Source organism: Giraffa tippelskirchi, chromosome 8, assembly GCF_054371585.1.
Source record: "Giraffa tippelskirchi isolate mGirTip1 chromosome 8, T2T-mGirTip1v1.2.pri, whole genome shotgun sequence".
NCBI lineage: Eukaryota > Metazoa > Chordata > Mammalia > Artiodactyla > Giraffidae > Giraffa > Giraffa tippelskirchi.
In genome coordinates this window covers 72,665,152-72,689,484 of record NC_137282.1, presented here as the reverse complement: position 1 = coordinate 72,689,484, position 24,333 = coordinate 72,665,152, and the positions used below count along the sequence as shown (strand labels likewise).

Below are 24,333 nucleotides of genomic sequence, written 5' to 3'. Positions count from 1 at the left end.
CCTGAGCTTCAGGGCCTAGTGATGATGAGAATCTTGCTGTTAGAGGACAGAGCTAGTATGAGTGAGGAGCAAAATCACAGCCTAATGAGGACCAGAGGCTGGCCCAGTGAGACAACGTGTCAGGGCCTTCAGAGGACCATGGTCAGGCCTGAGAGAGGACCAGAGTGAGGCCCCGGTGATGACCAGAGTCAAGCCATAGTGAGGACACCATCAGGACCCAGTGAGGAACAGACTAGGGCATAGTGAGGACCAGAGTCACGGCATAGCGAGAACAGGAATCAAGGGCCAGTGAAGAAGAGTTTCAGGCTCCAGAGAGCACAAGATTCATGCCCCATTGAGGCAAAGAGTCAGGTCATAATAAGACAAAGTGTCCGGACATAGAGGACAGAGTCAGTGGTAGTCATGACGAAAACCAGGCCCTAGTGAGGACAAGAGTCAGGGCCCAGTGAGGAACAGAATCAGGCCCCATTGAGGACCACAGTCAGGATGTAGTAGGGACAAGAGTCAGGTCCTAGTGAGCATGAGAGTCATGCCATAGTGAGGACCAGATTCAGGCCGTGTTGAGGATCGGAGTCAGGCAATAGTGTGGACCAGACTCAGGGCCCAGTGATGACCAGAGTCAGGTCCCAGTGAGGCAAAGCATCAAACCATTGTGAGGCAAGAGTCACACTGTAGAGAGGAGCAGATTCAGGCTGTATTGAGAACCAGGGTCAGCATGTAGTGATGACAAGGGTCAGCGTATCATGAGAAACAGTGCCAGGGCATAGCGAAAACTAGATTCAGGATCTTGTGAGGAAGATGTTAGGATGTAATGAGGACCAGAGCCATGCCGTATTGAAGAACAGGGTGATGCCATAGTGAGGCAATTAGTCAGGCTGTTGAGAGGAAAGAGGAAAGCTGTAGAGAGGACCAGTGTCAGCCCAGATTAGATGACCGGAGCCAGGCTCCATAAAGGACCAGACCTTCTGGTCCTCAGGCTCAGAGATGACCAGACATTGGGCCCAGTGTAGACCCAAGTCAGGGGCCATTGAGACAGTGTCTCATGCTGCAGTGAGGCAAAGATTCAGGCCATAGAGAGGAACAGAATGAGGCCATAGAGAGGACTAGAGGCAGACCAAAATGAGGACCAGAGTCTGGCCATATTGACGGCCAGATACAAGCTGTAAACAGATTCAGGCATAGAGAGAACCAAAGTCAAGCCATAGAGAGGACCACACTCAGAGCACAGTGAGAACCAAGGTCATGGTCAGTGTGTTTTGAGGAGAAGAGTCAGTTAATAGAGACGAAAAGAGTGAGGAAAAAGTGAGACCAGAGTTAGTTCATAGTGAAACGAGAATGAGTACATATTGAGGACGCAGTGAGGCTGCAGTGAGAACTAGAGTGAGGACCAGGTTAGAATGCTGTGAGGACCAGAGTGAGGCTGTTCAGAGACAAGAGTCAGGCCCTAGTGAGGACAGAGTCAGGCCCTAGTGAGGACAGAGTCAGGCCCTAGTGAAGACGAGAGTCAGGCCCTAGAGAGGACGAGAGTCAGGCCCTAGTGAGGACAGAGTCAGGGCCCAGTGAGGACAGAGTCAGGCCCTAGAGAGGACGACAGCCAGGCCCTAGTGAGGACAGAGTCAGGCCCAAGTGAGGACAGAGTCAGGTCCAAGTGAGGACAGAGTCAGGCCCTAGTGAGGACAGAGTCAGGGCCCAGTGAGGACAGAGTCAGGCCCTAGTGAGGACAGAGTCAGGCCCTAGTGAGGACAGAGTCAGGCCCTAGTGAGGACAGAGTCAGGCCCAAGTGAGGACAGAGTCAGGGCCCAGTGAGGACAGAGTCAGGCCCTAGTGAGGACAGAGTCAGGCCCTAGTGAGGACAGAGTCAGGGCCCAGTGAAGACAGAGTCAGGCCCTAGTGAGGACAGAGTCAGGGCCCAGTGAGGATAGAGTCAGGCCCTAGTGAGGACAGAGTCAGGGTCCAGTGAGGACAGAGTCAGGGCCCAGTGAGGACAGAGTCAGGCCCTAGTGAGGACAGAGTCAGGGCCCAGTGAGGACAGAGTCAGGCCCTAGTGAGGACAGAGTCAAGCCCAAGTGAGGACAGAGTCAGGGCCCAGTGAGGACAGAGTCAGGCCCAAGTGAGGACAGAGTAAGGGCCCAGTGAGGACAGAGTCAGGCCCAAGTGAGGACAGAGTCAGGCCCTAGTGAGGACAGAGTCAGGGCCCAGTGAGGACAGAGTCAGGCCCTAGTGAGGACAGAGTCAAGCCCAAGTGAGGACAGAGTCAGGGCCCAGTGAGGACAGAGTCAGGCCCAAGTGAGGACAGAGTAAGGGCCCAGTGAGGACAGAGTCAGGCCCAAATGAGGACAGAGTCAGGGCCCAGTGAGGACAGAGTCAGGGCCTAGTGAGGACGAGACTCAGGCCCTAGTGAGGATAGAGACAGGCCCTAGTGAGGACAGATTCAGGCCCTAGTGAGGACGAGAGTCAGGCCCTAGTGAGGACAGAGTCAGGCCCAAGTGAGGACGAGACTCAGGCCTTAGTGAGGACAGAGTCAGGCCCTAGTGAGGACAGAGTCAGGCCCTAGTGAGGATGAGACTCAAGCCCTAGTGAGGACGAGACTCAGGCCTTAGTGAGGACAGAGTCAGGCCCTAGTGAGGACCAGAATCAGACCCCGGTTGAGAACCGGAGTCAGGATCAGTGAGGCAAAGTGTCAGGCCATAGTTAGGCAAAGACCAGGTCATAGAGAGGACCAGAGTAATGGTGTAGAGAGGGCAAGAGTCAGGACACAGTGAGGACCAGAATCAGGGCTATGTGAGGACCAGAGTCAGGCCCAGTGAGTCAACGTGTGAGGCAAGTCAAGCAAAGAAAAAGTCCATAAAGAGGAAAGGAGTCAGTCCATAGTGAGAACAAGAGTCAAGCTGTGTAGAGGACCAGTGTCAGGGCCCAGTGAGGAACTGGTTCAGGGCCGAGTGGCAACTATTCAGGACATACTGAGGACAAGAATCAGGTCCTAGTGAGGAGGAGAATCATGCCATAGTGAGGACAAAAGTCAGATCCTAGTGAGGACCATTGTCCATCTCCAGTGAGGGCAAGGGTCAGGTCCTAGTGAGGCAAAGAGTGAGGTCATAGTGAGGCAAAATGCCAGGCCACAGAGGACAGAGACCTTTGTGAGGATGAGAGTCTGGTGGTGGTGCGGATGAGAGTCTGGCTAAAGTCAGGAAGAGAGACAAGCCCTGGTGAGGACGAGAGCCAGGCCAAAGACAGACAATAGTCAGGCCCAGGTGAGGAACAGAGTCAAGCGGTAGTCAGGACAAGAATCAGGGTGCAGGGAGGACCACAGACAGTGTATAGTGAGGACAAGAGTCAGGGTATTGTGAAAAACAGTGTCAGGGCATAGAGAGAATCAGATTGAGGTACTTGTGAGGAAAAGAATGAGCATAAGTGAGGACCAGAGACATGCTGTAGCGAAGACCAGGCTCATGCCATAGTGTGAAACTTAGTCTGGCCCTGAGAGGAATGAGTAAAGCTGTAGAGAGGACCAGAGCCAGGCTCTAGAAAAGACCAGAGTAAGGGCCCAGTAAGGACCCAAGTCAGGGCCCACTGAGACCAAGCATCAGACCGTAGTGAGTCAAAGGTTCAGGCTGTAGATAGGAACAGGGTCAGGCCATACTGAGGACCAGAGTTCAGCCACAGTGAGGACTGATTCAGGCTCTAGACAGGTCCAGATTCAGTCCATAGAGAGGTTCAGAGTCAAACCATAGAGAGGACCACACTCAGAGCAGAGTGAGAACCAGGGTCAGTGCGTTTGAGGAGAAGAGTCAGTACAGAATGAGAAGCATGTCAGGTAATAGAGAAGAAAGAGTGAGGAAGAAGAGGGACCTAAGCTACTTCATAGTGAGAACCAGAATGAGGACATATTGAGGACCAGAGTGAGGACCAGTGTGCGGATATTGTGAGGACCAGAGTGAGGCCGTACAGAGACGAGAGCAAGGCCCTAGTGAGCATGTGACTTACACCATAGTTAGGGTGAGAGTCAGGCTGTGGTGAGGACCAGAGTCAGGGTCAGTGAGGCAAAGCCTCAGGCCGTAGTTAGGCAAAGAGCCAGGTCATAGAGAGGACTGGAATCATGCCGTAGAGAGGACCAGGATCAGAGCCCAGTGAGGGCAGAATCAACGCCTAGTGAGGGTCAGAGTCTGGGTGAACTGAGGCGAGAGGCCCTATTGAGAACGAGAGTCAGGCCATAGTGAGGCAGGGTCAGGCCATAGTTACAGAGTCAGGCTGTGGTGGGGAAGAGAGTCAGGCCAAAATGAGGTGGAGAGTCAGCCCCTAGTACAACCAGAGTCAGGCCAGAGTGAGGACCAAAGTCAGAGTCCAGTGAAGACCAGACTCATGGTACAGTGAAAACAGGAGTCAGCGTCTAATGAGGACAAGTGTCAGGACAGGACAGAGAGAGTGTGAGATTCAGGCACAAGTGAGGATGAGAATCAGGCCCTAATGAGGACCAGTGTCAGTCCGTAGTGTGGACTCATGTCCAAGCCCAGTGAGGAACAGATCCAGGACCCAGTGAGGTAAGGTCATATAGTCAGTTCACAGGGAAGTAAAAAGTGAGGCTGTTGTGAGGCAAAGAGTCTGGCTGTAGAGATGACAAGAGTCAGGCCATATTGAGGATGAGAGTCAGGCTGTAGTGAGGACCCGAGTCAGGATATACAGAGGACCAGATTCAGTGCCCAGTGAGGACCAGACCGGACCCAAGTTATGGCCAGTGATCAAATCTTCAAGACAGAGTGAGACAAAGAGTCACCTGTTAGGAGCAGAGTCAGGCTGTAGTAAGCAACAGAGTCTGGCTGTAACGAAGAACAGAGTCAGGCCACAGTGAGACCAGAGTCAAACTGTCAAGAGGACGAGGCTCAGGGCCCAGTGAGGAGAGGGTCAGGGCAAGTGAGGGAAAGAAATAGGCTGTAGAGAGGAGCAGAATCAGGCCATACCGAGGACGAATTCAGGCCATAGAGAGGCACGCCGAGGAAAGGACCAGAGTCAAGCCACAGAGAGAACCACATTCAGGGTCCAGTGAGGACCAGGGTCAATCAGGAGTGAGGACAGGTGTCAGGGCCCAGTGAGGCCAAGATTCAGGCCCCAGTGATGATCAGAGTAAGGCTGTAGTGAGGCAAAGAATCAGGAAGCTCTTAGGCAAAATTCAGGCCATAGAAAGGACCAGAATAGGCTATAGTGAGGACGAAGGTCAGGCCCTAGTGAGGACAGAGTCAGGCCAGAGTGAGGTCCAGTGTCAGTGCCCATTCAGGAGCAGATTCAGGGACCAGCAGGACCAGAGTTAGGCTACAGAGAAAACCAGACTCAGGGAAAAAGACCAGAATCGGGGAACAGTGAGAACCACAGTCAGGGCATTTCGAGGACAAGAGTCAGGCCCCCGTAAGTCAAAGAATCAGGCTGGAGAGAGGACCAGAGTCAGGTCATAGTGAGGACCAGATTCATGTCCCAGTGAGTAACAGTGTCAGGCTGCAGTGGGCCAAGAATCAGCCCAAGTCAGGTAAAGGGGCAGGCCATAGTGAGGCAAAGAGGCCACCCCACATCCCAGATGATGTACCTGGTGTCACATGCGCAGTTGCCCCATCCCAGATCCTGTGCCTGTGGTCAAATGTCGTCAGGATCCAGGATGACCACCTCCCACGCCCTGTACCTGGGTCACATGTCCACAGTCTCCACAGTGATGCCCTGCCCCAGAACAATTACCTGGGGTCACAGTCCATAGTTCCCAGGGTGATCCCACCCTCCATACCCTGTACTTGGTGTTACACATACACAGTCTTCAGGGTGACACCCCTCACAGACTCTGAAACTAGGGTCACATATCCACAGTCTTCAGGGTGATCCCACCTCCCAGACCCTTCACTGGGGTCACATGTCCGTAGGCTCCAGAGTGACCCCCCTCCCAGACCCTGTACCTGGGGAAAAAGTCTGCAGTCTCCAGGGTGACCCCTCCCAGGCACTGTATTTGGGGTCACATGTCCACAGTCTCTACTGTGACCATCCTCCCAGACATTGTACCTGGGATCACACATCCACAGTTTCCATCATGATGCCCTTTCCCTGACCCTGTACCTGGGGTCAAATATCTGCAGTCTCCAGAGTGACACCCTCCGAGACACTGTACCTGGGTTCTCACATCCATGGCCCAGAGTAAACCCCTCCCAGACCATGAACCTGAGATAACATGTCCAGTCTCCAGGGTGACCCCACCTCCCTGACCCTGTACTTGGGGGTCCCATGTCCACTGGCCCTGAGTGACCCCACCTCCAAGACCCTGTACCTGGGGTCACACGTCCAGTCTCCAGGGTGACCCCACCCACCAGACCCTGCACCTGGGATCACATGTCCACTGTCTCCAGGGTAACCCCAACTCCTAGACCCAATACCTGGAGTTGCAAGTCCACAGTCTCCTTGATGATCCCCTCTCAGATCATTCACCTTGGATCACATGTGCACAGTCTCCAGGGAGAGCCCCCTCCCCAAATGCTGCACTTTGAGTCACACATCCACAGTCCCCAGGGTGACCTCACCTCTCAGACCTTGCACCTGTGGTCGCATACATAGTCTCCAGGGTTACCCTGCCTCCAAGACCCAGTACTGGGTTCACACGTCCTCAGTCTCCAGGGTGATCCTCTCTCAGACCCTGCATCTAGTGTCACATGTCCATAGTCTTCAGGGTGACTCCCTTTCAAGCACTGCATCTGGGGTCACACATCCACAGTCCCCAGGATGACAACCCTCCCCAGACCCTGTACTTGGATCACATGGCCACAGTGGTCTCCATTGTGACCCCCCCTCTCAGATCCTATACCTGATGTCAAATGTCTGCACTATCCACGAAGACCCCTTCCCAGACCATATACATGGGTCACACGTCCACAGTCTTCAGAGTCAGTCTCTTCCCCAGACACTGCACTTTGGGTCACATGTCCACAGTCTCCAGGGTGACCCCACCACCAAGACCCTGTACCTGAGGTCCCACATCCACAGTCTCCAGGGTTACCCCAGCTCTCAGACCCAGCACCTGGGTTTTCACATCCACAGTCTCAAGGTTATCCCCCATCTAGACTAGACCCTACATCTGTGGTCACATGTACATAGTCTCCAGGGTTACCCTCTCCCAGGCCATATACACGTTGTCACAAGTCCACAGTCTCCAGGTTCACCCTCTTCCCCAGACACTGCACTTTAGGTCACACATTCACAGTCCCAGAAATGAACCCACCTCCCAGAACCTGTACCGGGGGACACGTGTACACAGTCTCCTGGGAAACCCCACCTCACAAACCCTGTATCTGGAGTTGCACTCCCAAAGTCTCTAGGGTACCCCACCTCCTAGACTCTACACCTGGGGTCACATGTCCACAGTATCCAGGGTGGACAGTATCAGGGTGACCCCCTCTCAACCCTGGACCTTAGGTCACATTTCCACAGTGTCTATTGGTGACACCCCTCTGCAGACACTGTACCTCTGGTCACACGTCCACAGTGTCCAGCCTGACCCCACCCCCCAGACTGCGCAACTAGGATCACATATCCACAGTCAAGGGTAACACCACCTCCCAGACCGTATACCTGGAGTCGCACGTCCATATTCTTCGTGGTGATTCCCTCCTAGACCATGCACATGGGTTCACATGACCACCGTTTCCAGCGTGATCCCCTCCCAACCCTGCACCTGAGGTCACACTTCCAGTTTCCAGGGTGACACTTCTCCCCAGGCCCTGTACCTGGGGTCACACCTGCACAGTCTCTGGGTGACCTCACACCCCAGTCCCTGCACCTGGGGTCACATGTTCCATTTGAGTCACTGCAGAGGAATCAGGCCTTATCTCGAGTTGAGGGGGAACTCAGCATTGTTTTGATTTGTGGTGGGAAATTTGGGGTTCCTCTCGAGTTGCGATGGGGATCTCAGGATTCCTCTCCAGTGGCAACAGGGGAGTTGGGCCTCCTCTCGAGTTGAAGCAGAAACTCGGGGTTCCTCTCTAGTTGTTGCTGGAAACTTGGGGTTTCCTCTAGAGTTGCTGCAGGGGACTCAGAGCTCCTCTTGAAGTGCAGCAGGAAATCAGTGTTCCTCTGGATTTGCAGCGCAGGATGCAGGATTACACTGGAGTCGTGGCAGGGAACTCAGGGTTCTTCTTGAGTTTGGTTGGTACTCAGGGTTCCTCTTGACTTGTGGTGGGGCCTCCTGTTGAATTCCCTTGGGGCAACTTGTCTCTAGCAGGGATGTGCAGGGTGGCTCATGTCTTGTTGCAATGATGAGTGGCTGCTCACTAGTTTTAGCAAGGGACTTTTCTCTCCTTGTGGTCCGGGTCAACTCTGTAGTTGTGGGGGGTTTGGTTCTCTCTAGTGGTGGTGTGCAAGCTCCTTTCTCCTTGTGGTGTGAGGTTTGTCTGTATGAGCAGAAGAGGGGCCCCTCTCTGCGTATGATGTCCAGTGGGCTCCTCCCAAGCTGTGGTGGAGGGCTCCTCTCGAGAGGCGAGGCCGGGTCCTCTCTGGTTGAGGTGTGGCTGTCTCCATGGGGGAGGTCTCTCTACTTTTGGCTCTATGGGTTCCTCACTAATATTAGTGGGATTGTTGCTCTCTAGTTGTGAGAGCCTCAACTCGACTTCCTTTAGGGAGCTTGTCTCCATTGGAGGCAGAAGGTCTTCTCTCTAGGTGTGATATCCTGGGGGACACCACTCTAGTTGTGCCTGGGGCATCCACTTCAGTTTTGGCTGGGGAGCCACTACGTCATTTGGCCCAGTGGCCCCTTTTCTTGTTACAGCCTAGGGATCCTGTGAAATTGCAGTGGGGGACTCAGGGTGACTCTTGAGATGCAGCATGTGACTCGGGGTTCCTCTAGAGTTGTGGTGGAGACTCCTCTGGAGCTGCAGTGGGGCAGATCCTCTCTAGTAGCAATGTGCAGGCTGGTCCCTGTCTAAGTGCAATGTGTGGGAGGCTACTCTCTATTTGCAGCATGGGCTCCACTCTCATTGAAGTGGGGGTCCGCTCTTTATTTGCTGTGGGTCGGCTTGTCTCTAGTTGTCGTTTGCAGCCACCTCTCTAGTTGTGGCAGGGGAACTCCTCTTTAGTTGTGGTAGTTGGGCTCCTCTCTAGGTGCGGTAGAGTGCTCATCTCAAATTGGGAGTTGGGTGACTCCTCTATGGTTGTAATGAGAAGGGGCGCTTTTTCTAGTTGCGATGTGCAGGAAGCTCCTGTCTCTTTGTGGCAGGGCGGGCCTCCTGCTTAGCTGTGGTCTGAGGCTTCCTCTCTAGTGGCAGTTGAGTGCTCCTCTCGAATTGTGGTGGGGTAGGCTCCTCTTGGGAATCCTCTGGAGTTGTGTCAAAGGGCTAATGTCTCTACTTGAGTTGTGCTGGGAAACTCGGGGTACATGTTGTGTCACTGCAGGTGAATTGGGCCTCATGTCATGTTGAGGCAGTGAAGTCGGGGTACTTCTCGATTTGTGGTGGGAAACTCGGGGTTCTCTCAAGTTGCAACAGAGGAGTCCGGCCTCCTCTAGAGTTGAGGCGGGTAACTCAGGGTTCCTCTCGTGTTGCATCAGGGATCTCAGGGTTCCTCTCGAGTTGCTGCTGGGGAGTCGGGCCTCCTCTCGAGTTGCAGAGGGGAACTCGGGGTTCCTCTTGAGTCACAGCAGGGACTCAGAGGTACTCTCAAGTTGCAGTGAGAAATCAGTGTTCCTCTCATTGCAGCATGGGACTCACGGTTCCACTGGAGCCATGGCAGTGAACTCGGGGTTCCTTTCAACTTGGGGGTTACTCAGGGTTCCTCTCCACTTGCACTGTGACCTCCTCTCGAGTTGTCTTGGCACAACTCATCTCTAGCAGGGATGTGCAGGGTGGCTACTCACTAGTTTTGACATTGTCCTTCTCTATCATTGTGGTCAGGGTCAAGTCTGTAGTTGTGATGGTTTCAATTCTCTCTAGCTGTGGTGTGCAAGCTCCTCTCTACTTCTGGTGTGAGGTTTGTCTCTTTTAGCAGCAGAGGGGCTCCTATCTATGTGTCATGTCCAGCAGGCTCCTCTCGAGTTGTGGTGGTGGGCTCCTCTCCAGGTGGGCTGTGTCCTCTCTGGTTGGGGTGTGGCTGTCTACAAGGGGGAGGTCCTCTCTACTTTTGACACTAGAGGTTCCTCACTAATACTAATGGGATTGCTGCTGTAGGTGTGAGGGACTCCACTCAACTTACTTCATGGAGCTCATCTCTGTTTGCAGCAGAAGGGCTTCTCTCTAGTTGTGATATCCTGGGGAACACCACTCTAGTTTATCTGGGGGAATCTGCTTCAGTTTTGGCCGGGGAGTCCCTCCATCACATTGGCCAGAGGCCCCTTTTATTCTTACAGCCTAGGTCTCTTGTCAAATTGCAGCGGGGACCTCGGGGTGCCTCTTGAGTTGCAGCAGATGCCTTGGGGATCTTTTAGACTTATGGTGGAGCCTCCTCTAGAGTTACAGTGGGGCAGATCCTCTCTAGTAGTGATGGGCAGGTTGGCCCCTGTCTAGTTGCAACGTGCCAGAGGCTACTCTCTAGTTGCGGCATGGGGCTCCACTCTAGTTGCAGTGAGAGTCCACTCTTTATTTGCGGTGGCATGGCTACTCTCTAATTGTCATTTGAAGACTCCTCTCTAGTTGTGGCAGGGGGTCATTTCAGTTGTTGTAGTGTGATGCTGTGGCTCCTCTCTGGTAGCAATGCTCAGGGTGGCTTCTGTTTATTTGCGATGCGTGGTGCAAGGGGCTCCTCTCTAGCTAGTGTGGGGGGTCAATTTTAAGTTGTGTTGGATGAGCTCCTCTATAGTTGTGCAATATCCTCTTGAGTTTTTTTTAGGGGGCTCTTCTCTAGTTACGGTGTGTGACTGGCACCTCTAGAGCTGCAGTGGAGTGTTCCCCTCGAATTGTGGAGGGGACTTCCTCTCTGGTAGCAATGTGCACAGGCACTCTTTCCAGCTGTGATATGTGCAAGCCCGCTCTCTAGTTTTGGCACGGCCCCTCCTCTTTAGCTGTGGAAGGAGGCTTCTGTGTAATTGTGATGTGCGGGAATGCTCTTTTCAAGTGGCAATGTTCAAGGGGCTGCTCTCTAGTTGCGGCATGAGGTCTACTCTCTAGTTGTGCTGAGGTTACTCTTCTCTGGTGGTGGTAGGGGGATCTACTCGACTGGTGCAGGGGGTGCGTCTCTATTTGGGGTGGAGCGGACCCTCTCGAGGTGCAATGTCCAGGGTCACCTCTCCAGTTGTGCTGGTGGGTCACTCTCCAGTATAGTTGGGTGGGCTCCTCTCTTGCTGTGGCCATGGGCTTCTCTTGAGTTGTGGCACAAACCTCCTCTCAACTTCAGGAGGGGACTTGTGGCTCCTCTCTAGTTGCTGTGGTGCCTCCTCTGGGGGTTCTCTGCGGGGAGGATGTTCTCCCTACTTGTGGCATTTGGGTCTCCTCACTAGTTTTCATGGCTCCACTCTAGTTGTGAGAGTCTCATCTCGTGTTACTTCAGGGGTCTCATCTCTATTTGTGGCAGAGAGTCTTCTCTCTAGGCGCAATGTGTCAGAGGGCACCTTTCTAGTTTTGGTAGGGGAATCCTCTCCAGTTCTTTTGGGTGGCTCCTCTGCTTTTTGCCAGGGGCTCTTTCCTTGTGACAGCATAGGGCACCTGTCGAGATGTGGTTGGGGACTCGGGGTTCCTGTCGAGTTGGAACAGGTGATTTAGTGTTTCTTTAAAGTTTTGGTGGGGCCTCCTCTTGAGCTGCATGGGGCAGCTCCTCTTTAGTAGAGATTAGCAGGGTGGCTCCTGTCTCGTTGTGATGTGTAACTACTGTATAGTTATGGCTTGGGATTCCGCTCTTGTTGCAGTTGGGTCAACTGACGTTTCTGTTTCAGCCTCTCTCTAGTTTTAGATTGCAGACTCCTCTCTAGTTGTGGCAGGGGGGGCTCCTCTTTAGTTGGGGTATGGGCCTTCCTCTCTCGTTGTGGTCGAGTGCTCCTCTTGAATTGTGGTGAGGTAGGCTCCTCTTGGGAATCCTCTGGATTTGCATCAGGGGGCTTTGGTTCATCTCGAGTTGTGATGGGGAACTCAGGATTCCACTGAAGTTGCTGCAGGGAATCAGGCCTCCTCTTCAGTTAAGGCAGGGATCTCAGGGTTCCTAACGAGTTGCAGTGTGGAACTCGGGGTTCCTCTTCCGTTACAGCATAGGACTCAGTGTTCCACTTGAGCTGTGGAGGGGAATTCAGGATTCCTCTCATGTTGGGGTGGTACTCAGTGTTCTTCTCGACTTGTGGTGGGGTCTCCTCTTGAGTTGTATTGGGGTGACTCATCTCTAGCAGGGATGTTCAGGGGGGCTCCTGTGTTGTTGCAATGATGGGTGGCTGCTCACTAGTTTTGGCATGGGACTTCTCTCTAGTTAGGGTCGGGGTCAACTCTGTAGCTGCGGGGGGTTCGATTCTCTCTAGTGGTGGTGTGCAAGCTCCTCTCTAGTTGTGGTGTGAGGTTCGTATCTATCAGCAGCAGATGGACCCCTCTCATGTGTGATGTCCAGCTGGCTCCTCTCGAGTTGTGGTGGAGGGCGCCTCTCACGTTGCGTGGCTGTGTCCTCTCTGGTTGGTGTGTGGGTGGCTGCATGGGAGATGTCCTCTCTACTTTTGGCGCTAGGGATTCCTCACTAATAGTGGGATTGCTTCTGTCGAGTTGTAAGGGATTCCACTTGACTTACTTTAGGGAGCTTGTCTCTATTTGTGGCAGAAGGGAGTCTCTCTAGGTGTGATAGCCTGGGGGACTCCTATCTAGTTGTGCTGGGGGAATCCACTTCAGTTTCAGCCAGGGAACCCCTCCATCATTTTGGCCTGTTGCCCCTTTTCTTGTTCCAGCCTAGGGCTCCTGTCAAACGGCAGCAGGGAACCCGGAGTGCCTCTTGAGTTGCAGTAGGTGACTTGGAGTTCCTTGAGGGTTGTGGTGGAGCCTTCTCTCAAGTGGCAGTGGGGCAGATCATCTCTAGTAGTGATGTGCTGGCTGGCCCCTGTCTAAGTGCAATGTGCGGAAGGGTACTTTCTAGTTGTGGCATGGGGCCCCACTCTAGTTGCAGTGAGGGTCCACTCTTTATTTGTGGTGGGTCGGCTCCTCTCTAGCTGTCCTTTGCAGACTCCTTTCTAGTTTTGGCAGGGGGGCTCCTTCTTGGAGCTTTGCTCCTCCCCAGTTGCAGTAGAATGTTCTTCTCAAATTGTGATTTGGATGACTCCTCTCTGGTTGTGATGAGAAGGGACGCTTTTTCTAGTTGTGATGTGCAGGAGGCGACACTCTCATTGTGGCAGTAGGAGGCCTCTTTAGTTGCAGCATGGTTGGCTCCTCCCTGCTCTTGGCAGGGGGCTTCTGTCTAACTGTGATGTGTGGGTATGCTCCTCTCTAATGGCTATGTTCGGGGGGGATTAGCTCTAACTGCAGCAGGGGTCTCCTCTCTAGTTGCAGTCTTGGCCTCCTCTTTCATTATGATCCGTGTGGGAGTTCCCCTCTAGTTTGGATGGGCATGGGCACTTTTCTCTAACTGTGATGTGTGGGGCACGCTCATATCTCCCTGTGGGAGGGGTGTCCGCTCTAGTTGTGGCAATGGTTCTCCACTCTAGATGTGATGTACAGGAGGGGTTGGGCACCTCTCTAGTTACAGCCTTGTGCGCCTCACTATTTGTGCCTGAGAGTTCAACTCTCTAATTGTGGCGTCTGGGCTTCTCTCAAGGTGTGATGTGCCGGAGTGCTCCTCCCTAGGTGTGCTGTGCCTGGGGAAGTCCTCTCTAGCTGTGGATGGGAGCTCCTGTCTTGTTGCATAATGTTGTGTGGCTCTTCTCTAGGTGCGGTTTTCTGGCTCATCTCTACTTGTGGTTTGAGGGGTTACTCTCTAGGAGTGGTGTGGAGCCTCCTGTCAATGTGGTGTACAACATTGCTCCATTCTAGGGGCAGGGTGCAGGGCCTCCTTTCTTAATGCAGTGTCCAGGTGGGCTCCTCTCTTGTTGACGTGTGTGGGTTCCTCTCGAGTTGTGGTACAGGACTCCTCTTGAGTTGCACTGGGGGACTTGGTGCTCCTCTCGAGTTGAGGTGGGGCCTCCACTCGAGTTGTGGTGGGGTGGCCCCTCTCTGGTAGCGATGTGCACAGGCAATCTTTCCAGGTGCAATCCGTGCGAGCCTACTCTTGAATTTTGGCAGGGACCCTGCTCTTTGGTTGCGGCATGGGAGCCTCCTCTCTAGTTGTGCAAGGAGGACTCTGTGTCATTCCAGTGTGCGGGAATGCTCCTCCCAAGTGGCGATGTTCACGGGGCTGCTCTCTAGGTGTGGCGAGGTCACTCCTCTCTGATGGTGGTGGGGTGATCTACTTGACTTGCAGCATGGCGCTCATCTCTATTTGCACTGGAGGGGACCCTCTGTAGGTGCGATGTCTGGGGTCTCCGCTCCAGTTGGAGTGGTGGGACGCTCTGGTTCTGGCTGGTGGGCCCCTCTCTCATTGGGGCCATGGGCTTCTCTTGAGTTTTGGCATGGGCCTCCTCTCAAGTTCAGAAGGGGACTCAGGGCACTTCTCTAGTTATGGTGTCACCTCCTCTGGGAGTTCTCTGTGGGGAGGCGGTTCTCTCTACTTGTGGCATTGGGGGCTCCTCACTAGTTTTCGCGGGGTTGCTCCACTCCAGCTGTTAGAGGCTTGTTTTGAGTTACTTCAGGGGCCTCATCTCTGTTTGCAGCAGAGGGGATCCTTTCTCAGCACAATGTGCTATAGGGCTCCTCTCTAGTTTTGGCAGGGGAATCCTCTCAAGTTATGGCATGGCCCTCCTCTGTTTGTTGCTGGGGCCTCCTTCCTTTTGACGGCACAGGGCTCCTGTCGAGTTGTGGCAGGGGACTTGGGGTTCTTCTCGAACTGGGACAGGTGACTTGGGGTTCCTTTAGAGATGTGGTGGGGCCCCCTCTCAAGCTGCATGGGGCAGCTCCTCTCTAGTAGAGATTAGCAGGCTGGCTCCTGTCTAGTTGTGATGTGCAGTAGGCTACTGTATTTTTATTGCCTGGAGCTCCACTCTAGTTGCAGTGGGGTCAACTGATGTTTTTTTCTGCTCATCTCTCGTGCTTTGCAGACTCTCTACTGTTGTGGGAGGGTGGGGGGTAGGGGGGTCCTCCCCTCCAGTTGTGCTATGGGGCTTCTTTTCTTGAGGTGGAGTGCTCCTCTCAAATTGTGTTTGGGGTGGCTCCTCTCGGGAATCCTCTGGAGTTCCATCAGGAGTCTTGGGGTTCATCTTGAGTTGCTATCTCATGCCCTTGCACACACTTGCGTGCTCTCGCACATCCTTGCATGCCCTCGTACGCCCTCAGATGACCTTGCACGCTCTTGCACGCCCTCTCCCTACCTCCCATGCTCTCACACGTCCTTCCATGCCTTCGTATATTCTAGCACACCCACTTGGCATATCCTCGCATGAACTCACATGCCATTGCACGTCCTGGCACAACTTCGAACACCCTCGCACGTCCTCGCACGAACTCACATGCTCTTGCACATCCTCACAGGCACTTGCATGACTTTGCACATCCTCATACCCTCTCACAAGCTCTCCCATGCCCTCGCATGCCCTTGCATGGCCTCGTACACTCTTGCAAGACCTCGCAGGCCTTCACATGCCCTCACACATCCTTGCACACCATCACATGGCATTGCAGGCTCTCACACACCCTCTCACACCCTTGCACATTCTTGCATGGACTCACCTGCTCTTGCCCCCCCATTCATGCTGTCACACTTCCTCGCATGGCCTCACACACTCACAGACTAGCACGTCCTTGCATGATGTTGCATGTCCTCACACATCATCACAAGGTCTTGCACGATCACGATGCTCTTGCATGCCCTTGCACCCCCTAACACATCTCAAAACCTCACACATCCTCGCATGCTCTCTCACACCATCACACTCCCTCACATGCATTCGCATCTCCTCACATGCCCTCGCACAGACTCCATGCCCTCGCACATCCTCCATGCCCTCGCACATCCTTGCACGCCCTCAAATGTCCTCAAACGCAATTGCATGGCCTCACTCGGCCTTGCACGGGCTTGCACACTCTTGCATTCCCTCCCAAGCTCTTGCACTTCCTCACACGACCTCGCACATCCTCGCACACCCTTGTATGTTCTCCCATGCCCTGCCATGCTCTCACACGCCCTCGTATGCCTTCGCACATCCTAGTATGCTTGCTCACACCTTTGCACATCCTCGATCACCCTCTCAAGGAATCATATGACCTTGCATGCCCTCCCACGCCCTTGCACATCTTCGCACATCCTCACATGCCCTTGCAAACTCACGCATGTTCTTGCACGACCCTGCACACACTTGCACGCCCTCGCATGTCTTTGCAGGCCTTTGCATGTTCTCTCACACCCTCACACACCCTCACACACTGTCACACGTCCTTGTTCAGGCTCACACATCCTCACATACCCTCGCCTTCCCTCTGATGCTCTCACATGTCCTCTCACATCCTTGCACACCCTCACATGGTCTCATAGGCCCTTGTATGTTCTTGCATGCTCTCGCAAGTCTTTGCACTTCCTTGCATGCTCTCACACATTCTCGCATGCCATCAAATGCCCTCTATGCTTGTGCAAGCTCTCTCATGCCATCCCATGCTCTCACCCCTCGTTGCATGCTCTCACGTCCTCACTTGCCTTCCCACCTCCTCGCATGTCCTGACAAGGTATTGCACAGCATCACATGACCTGACATGCTCTTGCACGCTCTCGTACATCCTCACATTTCTCACACATACTCGCACTCACTTGCAAGCCTTCTCATGTCCTTGCACTCCCTCACTTGCCCTCACATGCCCTAGCATGACCCTGCCCATGCTGGCACAGTCTCACACATCCTTGCATGTTCACACATGCTCTCACATGTCCTCACATGCCATCACACGCCCTCACATTCTCTTGCACATCTTCACACGCCCTCACACAACCTCACACGCTCTTGCACACCCTCTCACATCCTCACATGCTCTCACATGACCTCGAAAGCCCTCACATGCTCTTGCACACCCTAGCACACCCTCTCACACGGTTGCATGTTCTTGCACATCCTCGCGTGATCTTACATGTCCTTGTATGCTCTCGCACACCCTCACATGGTCTGGCACACCTGTGCACACTCTCGCATGCCCTCACACGGTCTGGCACATCCTTGCATGCAATCGCACACCCTCACATGCCCACGTATGCTCTTCCATGCCCTCGAAAGCCCTCACATGCTCTTGCATGCCCTAGCACACCCTCTCACACGGTCGCATGTTCTTGCACGTCCTCGTATGTCCTCGCATGATCTTACATATCCTTCCATGCCCTCGAATGCCCTCACACGCCCTCGCATGCTCTTACACATCCTCACATGACCTCACACACCCTTGCATGCCCTTGCCCTTTCTCACATACCATCGCATGGTCTCGCACACCCTCACATGCTCTTGCATGCCCTTGCACAAACTCACACATCCTCACATGCTCTCACACGTCCTTCCAGGCTTTCACACCCTCACACACCTTCCCACCTCCTTGCATGCCCTGACATGGTATCGCACACCCTCGCACGACCTGACATATTCTCTCATGCTCTTGCATGTCCTTGCATGCAATTGCACACCCTGGCACATCCTCACAAGCCCTTACACACTCTCACATGCCCTTGATTGCCCTCCCATACCCTCCCACATCCTCGCACACCCTCACACACTCTTGCATGCCCTCAGTTGCCCTTGCACGCTCTCGTAAGTCCTCACATATCCTCACATGCTCTCACATGCACTCACACACCGTCGCCTGCTCTTTCATGCCCTCACACACTGTCACATTTTCGCACATCCTTGCACGCCCTCACACACTCTTGCATGTTCTTGCATGTCCTCGCACGCCCTCGCCCATCTTTGCCTGCTCTCGCATGTCCTTGCACACTCTCACATGCCCTTGCACACTCTCACACATCCTAGAACGCTCTCAAATGCCCTTGCATGCATTTGTCTACTCTTGCATGCCATCACACAGCCTCACACATCCTCACACACCCTCACAAACCCTTGCATGCTTTTGCACGCCCTCACAGGACTTCATGCTCTTGCAAGTCCTTACATGCTCTCTCATTTCTTTGCACACTCTCGCATGCCCTTGCCTGCTCTTGCATGACCCCACATGCCCTCGCATGTGCTTGCATACCCTTGCACACTCTCACACAGTCTCGCATGAACTTGCACATCCTTGCACACCCTGGCATGCCATCATACACCGTTACACACTCTTGCACGTCCTCCCATGCTCTTGCTCACTCTCGCATGGACTCACATGCTCTTTATGCCCTCACACGTGCTCACCTGCTCTCAGACATTCCTGCACACACTCGCACGCCTTTGCACGGGGTTGCACATCCTCACATTTCCTCGCATGCCCTTGCAAGCCCTCACATGCCCTTCAACATCCTCGCATGCTCTTGCATGCCTTCCCATACTCTTGCACACCCTTGTGCGGCCTTGCACATCTTCTCACACCCTCAGATGCCCTCGAAAACTCATGCACTCACATGCATATCTCGCAGAGCCACATACCTCCTCGCACACACTCGCACACCCTAGCATGTCCTCCCATGACTTAACATGTCCTCAAATGCCCTCGCACATCCCTTCATGCCCTCACGCTCTCTCACATTGTCGAACGCTCTCGCATACCCTCACATGCCCTCGCATAGCCTCGCATGCCCTCTCACGCACTCCCACGCCCTCATATGCCATTGAATGCTTTCACACGCACACACACAGTCTCGCATAGCCACACACCTCTTTGCATGCCTTTGTACACACTTGCACGCCCTAGCACCTTTCCCCATGCCCTAGCACATCCTCAAATGCCCACACGCACCCCTGAACGCCCTCACACTCTCTTGCACATTGTCGAATGCTCTCGCACATCCTCACACACCCTCGTATGACCTCGCATGCTATTGCATGCCATTGCACATCCTCGCATGTCCTTGTACACTCTTTCACATTCTCCCATGCACTCACACACCCTTACACACTGTCACATGGCCTTGCACTCCCTTGCATGTCCTTACACTCTCTCGCAAGTCCTCACACGTTCTCACACGCTCTCACAAGCTCTCCCACACCCTCGTCCACTCTCACACATCTTCACATGCCCTCGTGTGCTTTCACACACCCTCGCACACACTCACACACCCTCACATGCTCTTGCACATACTCACACACACTCGCACCCCTTGGACAACCTCACCCGCCCTCACATGCCCATGTATGCCCTAGCATGCCCTCTCCCATGCTCGCAGATACTCACACACTCTTACACGTCCTTGCAGGCCCTCACATGCCTGTGCACACCCTAGAATGCCCTTGCCCGCACTCACATATTCTCACACGTCCTCACATGCTCTCACACGTCTTTGCACGCCTTCACATGCCCTCACATTCCCATGCACGCCCTAGCACGCCCTCACACATTCTCACACGTCCTCACATGCTCTCACATGGCCTCACATTCACTCAAACGTCCTTGCATGCTCTCGCAAGTCCTGCGTGCCACCTCATGCCCTTGCACAGCCTCGCACACCCTCGCACATCCTCGTACGCTCTCACACATCATGGCACGCTCTTACTCGTCCTCGCAGGCTCATGCACATTCTCACAAGTCCTCGCATGTCCTCACACACTCTCCCACAGCCTTGCACGCACTTGCACATATTCGTACACCCTTGCACATCCCTGCAAGCCCTCACACACTCTTGCACAGCCTTGCACGTCCTCACACACATTCGCATGCCCTCTCACGCCCTCACATGGCATCACAAATCCTTGCACGTTCTCCCATGCTCTCACAAGCCCGTGCATGCCCTCCAACATCCTCGCATGCTTTTGCATGCCATTGCATGTGCTTGCATGGCCTTGCATGTCCTCGTACAACCTCGTTCACCCTCGAATGCTCTTGCATGCACTCGCACACTATCACACAGCCACAAACGTACTCCCAAGCCCTCACACGACCACGCATGCCCTCACACACCCTACCACACTCTCGCCCATGCTCACACATTCTCGCACATCTTGGCATGTACTCACATGACCTCAAATGTCCTCGCATGCCCTTGCACACTCCTGCATGCCCTTCCAAGTCCTCGCATGCCCTCTCAAGTGCTCACACGCCCTCTCACACTCTTGAACATCCTCGCACACTCACACACCCTCACATGACCTCATGTACCCTTGCACATCCTTCCACGACCTCGCATGCTCTTGTGCATCAGCACATGCCCTGCCATGCTCTCACATGCACTTGAACACCCTAGCATGCCCTCGCATCCCCTTGCACGTCCTTGCACCTTGCTGCATGCACTTGCATGCCCTTGTGCGCTCTCATATTCCCTCACACACCCTTGCACACCCTCACACAACCTTGCATGCTCTCACGTGTCATTGCACATCCTGCCACGGCCTCACATGCACTCGCACACCCTAGCATGCCCTTGCATGCCCTCGTATCCCCTTGCATGTCCTCGCACCCTCTTGCACATGCTCACATGCCCTCATGTGCTCTCACATGGTCTCACACTCCCTCACATGTCCTCACACGAACTTGCATGCCCTCACACAGCCTCGCACACCCATGCATGTCCTCGCACAGTCTCGCATGCCCTTGCCTCCCCTTGCATGTCCTCACACTCTCTCGCATGTGCTCACATGCCCTCACGTGCTCTCACATGGCCTTGCACTCCCTGGAATGTCCTCACACACTCTCGCAATTCCTTGCACGCCCTCACATGCTCTTGCATACCTTCGCATGCCCTTGCACATACTCACATACTCTCACACCCACTTGCACTGTCTCACATGCCCTCACCCACCCTTCCACACTCTTGTAGGCTCTCACATGCCCTTGCACGCACTTGCACACCCTTGCACGCCCTTGCACGTCCTTGCACACTCTCACATGACCTCTCACGTCCTCACATTCCCTACCACACCCTCGCACACCCTTGCCCGCTTTTCCACACCATCTCAGGGTCTTGCATGCCCTCACACACTCTCGCTCAACCTCACACGTACTCACACGCTCTCACACGCCCTCAGAAACCCTCACATGCCTTCACATGCCCTTGCAGGGCCTCACATGCTCTCACACTCCCTCTATGTCCTCGCACATCCTCACATGCCCTTGCATGTCTTTCCATACTCTTGCACGTCCTCACACATTCTCTCACGCCCTTCCCTGCTTTCATACACCATCGCACGACCTCTTACACCCCTGAATACTCTCGCATGTCCTTGCATGCCCTCTTACTCTATTGCATGCCCTCGCATGCCCTCACAAATCCTCACACACTCTCACAAGTCTGTGCATGTTCTCACACTCCTTTGCACGCCCTCAGACACCCTTGCACACACTTGCATGGCCACACACGCCGTTCCATGTCCTCACATGCTCTCACACACCCTCACACACTCTCGCCCAACCGCACACACCCTTGCACATCCTTGTATGCTCTCACACGTCCTCACACATCCTCGAATGACCTCACCTGCCCTTCCACACCATCACACACTCTTCCACATTCTTCCATGCTCTCGTACACCCTCATACACTCTTACAGTCCCTCGCACACCATTTCACACTATTACACTCCCTCCCACTACCTCACACACTGTTACACTCCTCGCACATCTTTGCAGTCTTACACTTCCTCGTTCACCCTTACACTCCCTCACACACTGTCACACACCCTTACACTCCCTCTCACACCCTTGCACACTATTAAACTCCCTTCCATGCCCTCACACACTCTTATATTCCATTGCACACCCTCATACACACTTCCTAGCTTGCTTTTACATTCTTTGCACACCCTCGCACTTTGTTGTACTTCCTCCCATGTTCTTACAATCCCTGAAATGACCATTAGTTCCAGGGTGACTTCCAACCTACCCTGCACCTGGGATCTCTCTTAAACTCCCTGGAACACCCTCTCACACTCTTACATTCCACCTCACACCCTAGCACACTCTTAAACTCCCTCACAACACCCTGACACACTCTTATACTCCCTTGCATATCCTCACACATTCTTACACTCCCTCGCATGCTCTTACACTCCCTGGCATGCCCTCTCACACTCTTACACTCCATCTCACACCCTAGCACACTCTTAAACTCCCTCACAAACTCTTATACTCCCTTGCACACCCTCACACACTCTTACACTCCTTCACATGCTCTTACACTCCATTGCACGCTCTTACACTCCCTCACACACTCTTATACTCCCTTGCAGACCCTCACACACTCTTATACTCCCTCACATGCTCTTCCACTCCCTTGCACACCATCCCACACTCTTACCCTCTCTCGCATGCTGCTACACTGCCTCGCACCCTCTTACACTCCCTTGCACACTCTTACATTCCCTTTCACACTCTCACAGACTCTTACACTCCCTCACAAACCTACACCTGTGGTCACATGTACATAGTCTCAGGGTTAACCACTCTCAGACCACATACATATTGTCACAAGTTCACAGTCTCCATGGTTACCCCACCTACCAGACCGTGTACCTGGAATCACATTTCCAGTTCCCAGGGTAATCCTCACACCCAGACCCTACACATAGCATCACTTGTTCACAGTCTCCAAGGTGAACCCCTCCCAGACCCTACACCTGGCGTCACATGTCCACAGTCTCCACGGTGACCTCACGTCATGTACCCTGTACCTGGGGTCATGGTGACCCTCCTTCCAGACCCTGTACCTGGGGTCACATGTCCACAGTCACCAGGGTGACCCCCTTTCCAGACACTGTACCTGGGGTCACATGTTCACAGTCTCCATGGTGATCCCCTCTCCCAGATCCTGTCTATTATTTTCTATTTACTAACCTCTCACACCTTAACAGTCCTTAGTGGTGGTGGTTTAGTCGTTAAGTCGTGTCTGACTCTTGTGACCCATGGACTGTAGCCAGCGAGGTTCCTCTATCCATGGGATTCTCCAGGCAAGAATACTGGAGTGGGTTGCCATTTCCTTCTCCAGGAAATCTTCTCGACCCAGGAATTGAACCTGGGTCTCCTGCATTGCAGGTAAATTCTTTACTGACTGAGCTATGGGGGAAGCTTTTGAGCTATGAGGGAATGCCCAGACCCTGTGCCTGGGGTCACACTTCGACAATATCCAGGGTGTCCCTCCTGCCCATAACCTGCGACAATATCCAGGGTGTCCCTCCTGCCCATAACCTGCACCTGCTGACATATGTCCAGTCAGCAGGGTGACCCCTCTCCCAAATCCTGTACTTGGGATCACATGTCCACAGTCTAGGGTAATACCCTCCCAGAAACTGTACATGGGGTCACACGTCCAGTCTCAAGGGTGACGCCCTTCCAAGACCCTGCACCTGGGGTCACATGTCCACAGTCTCCAGGGTGATCCAGCTCCCAAACAATGTACCTGGGGTCTGATGTCATAGTCTCCAGGGTGAGCCACCTCCCAGACCCTGGACCTGGGATCCTATGTCCACAATCTCCAGGGTGACTCTGGACCTGGGTCACATGTCTACAGTCTAAACTGTGACCCCACCTCCTATACCCTTTATGTGGAGTCACACATCCACAATCTCCAAGGTGACACCCTCCCAGACCATGCACCTGGAATCACGCGTCCAGTCTTCAGGGTTAGCCCTCTCCCCAGACCCTACACTTTGGGTCAAATGTCCACATTTCTCATGTTGACCCCACCTTCCAGATGCTGTACCTGGGGTCACATATCCAGTCTCCAGGGTGACCCTGCCCCCAAGACACAGTATCTGGGGTCACACATCCACAGTGTTTATGGTGACCTCCTCCCAGACCCTGCACCTAGGGTAAGACATCCAGTCTCTGCAGAGGCCCCCTTCCAGATCCTGCACGTGGGATCACATGTCCACAGTCCATAGGGTGATCCCAGCACTCAGACCTTGTACCTGCTGCCACATGTCCACAGTCCCCAGGGTGACAGCACCCCCAGACCCTGTACCTGAAGTCAAAGGTGCACCATCTCCAGGGCGACAAACATCCCAGACACAGAAACTGAGTCACACATGCACAGTGTCCAGGGAAACCGCAGCCTGTATCCAAGCACCTGGTGTGCATGTCCAGTCTCCATGCTGACACCCCTCTTCAGACACTATACCAGGTGTCACATGGCCACAGTCTACTTGGTGAACCCCTTTGCAGACCCTGTACATGGGACCACATGTCCACATTCTCCAGGGAGAACCTCCTCCAAGACTCTGAACCTGCGATCACA

The 24,333-nt window shown here is 53.8% G+C and overlaps 1 protein-coding gene across 2 annotated transcripts in view; it reads left to right on the top strand.

The window, feature by feature from the left end:
- The window catches only part of ERICH1 (glutamate rich 1), a 144,292-nt gene that overhangs the window by 71,038 nt on the left and 48,921 nt on the right, over positions 1–24,333 (top strand). The gene's annotated exons all lie outside the window — the stretch shown is intronic.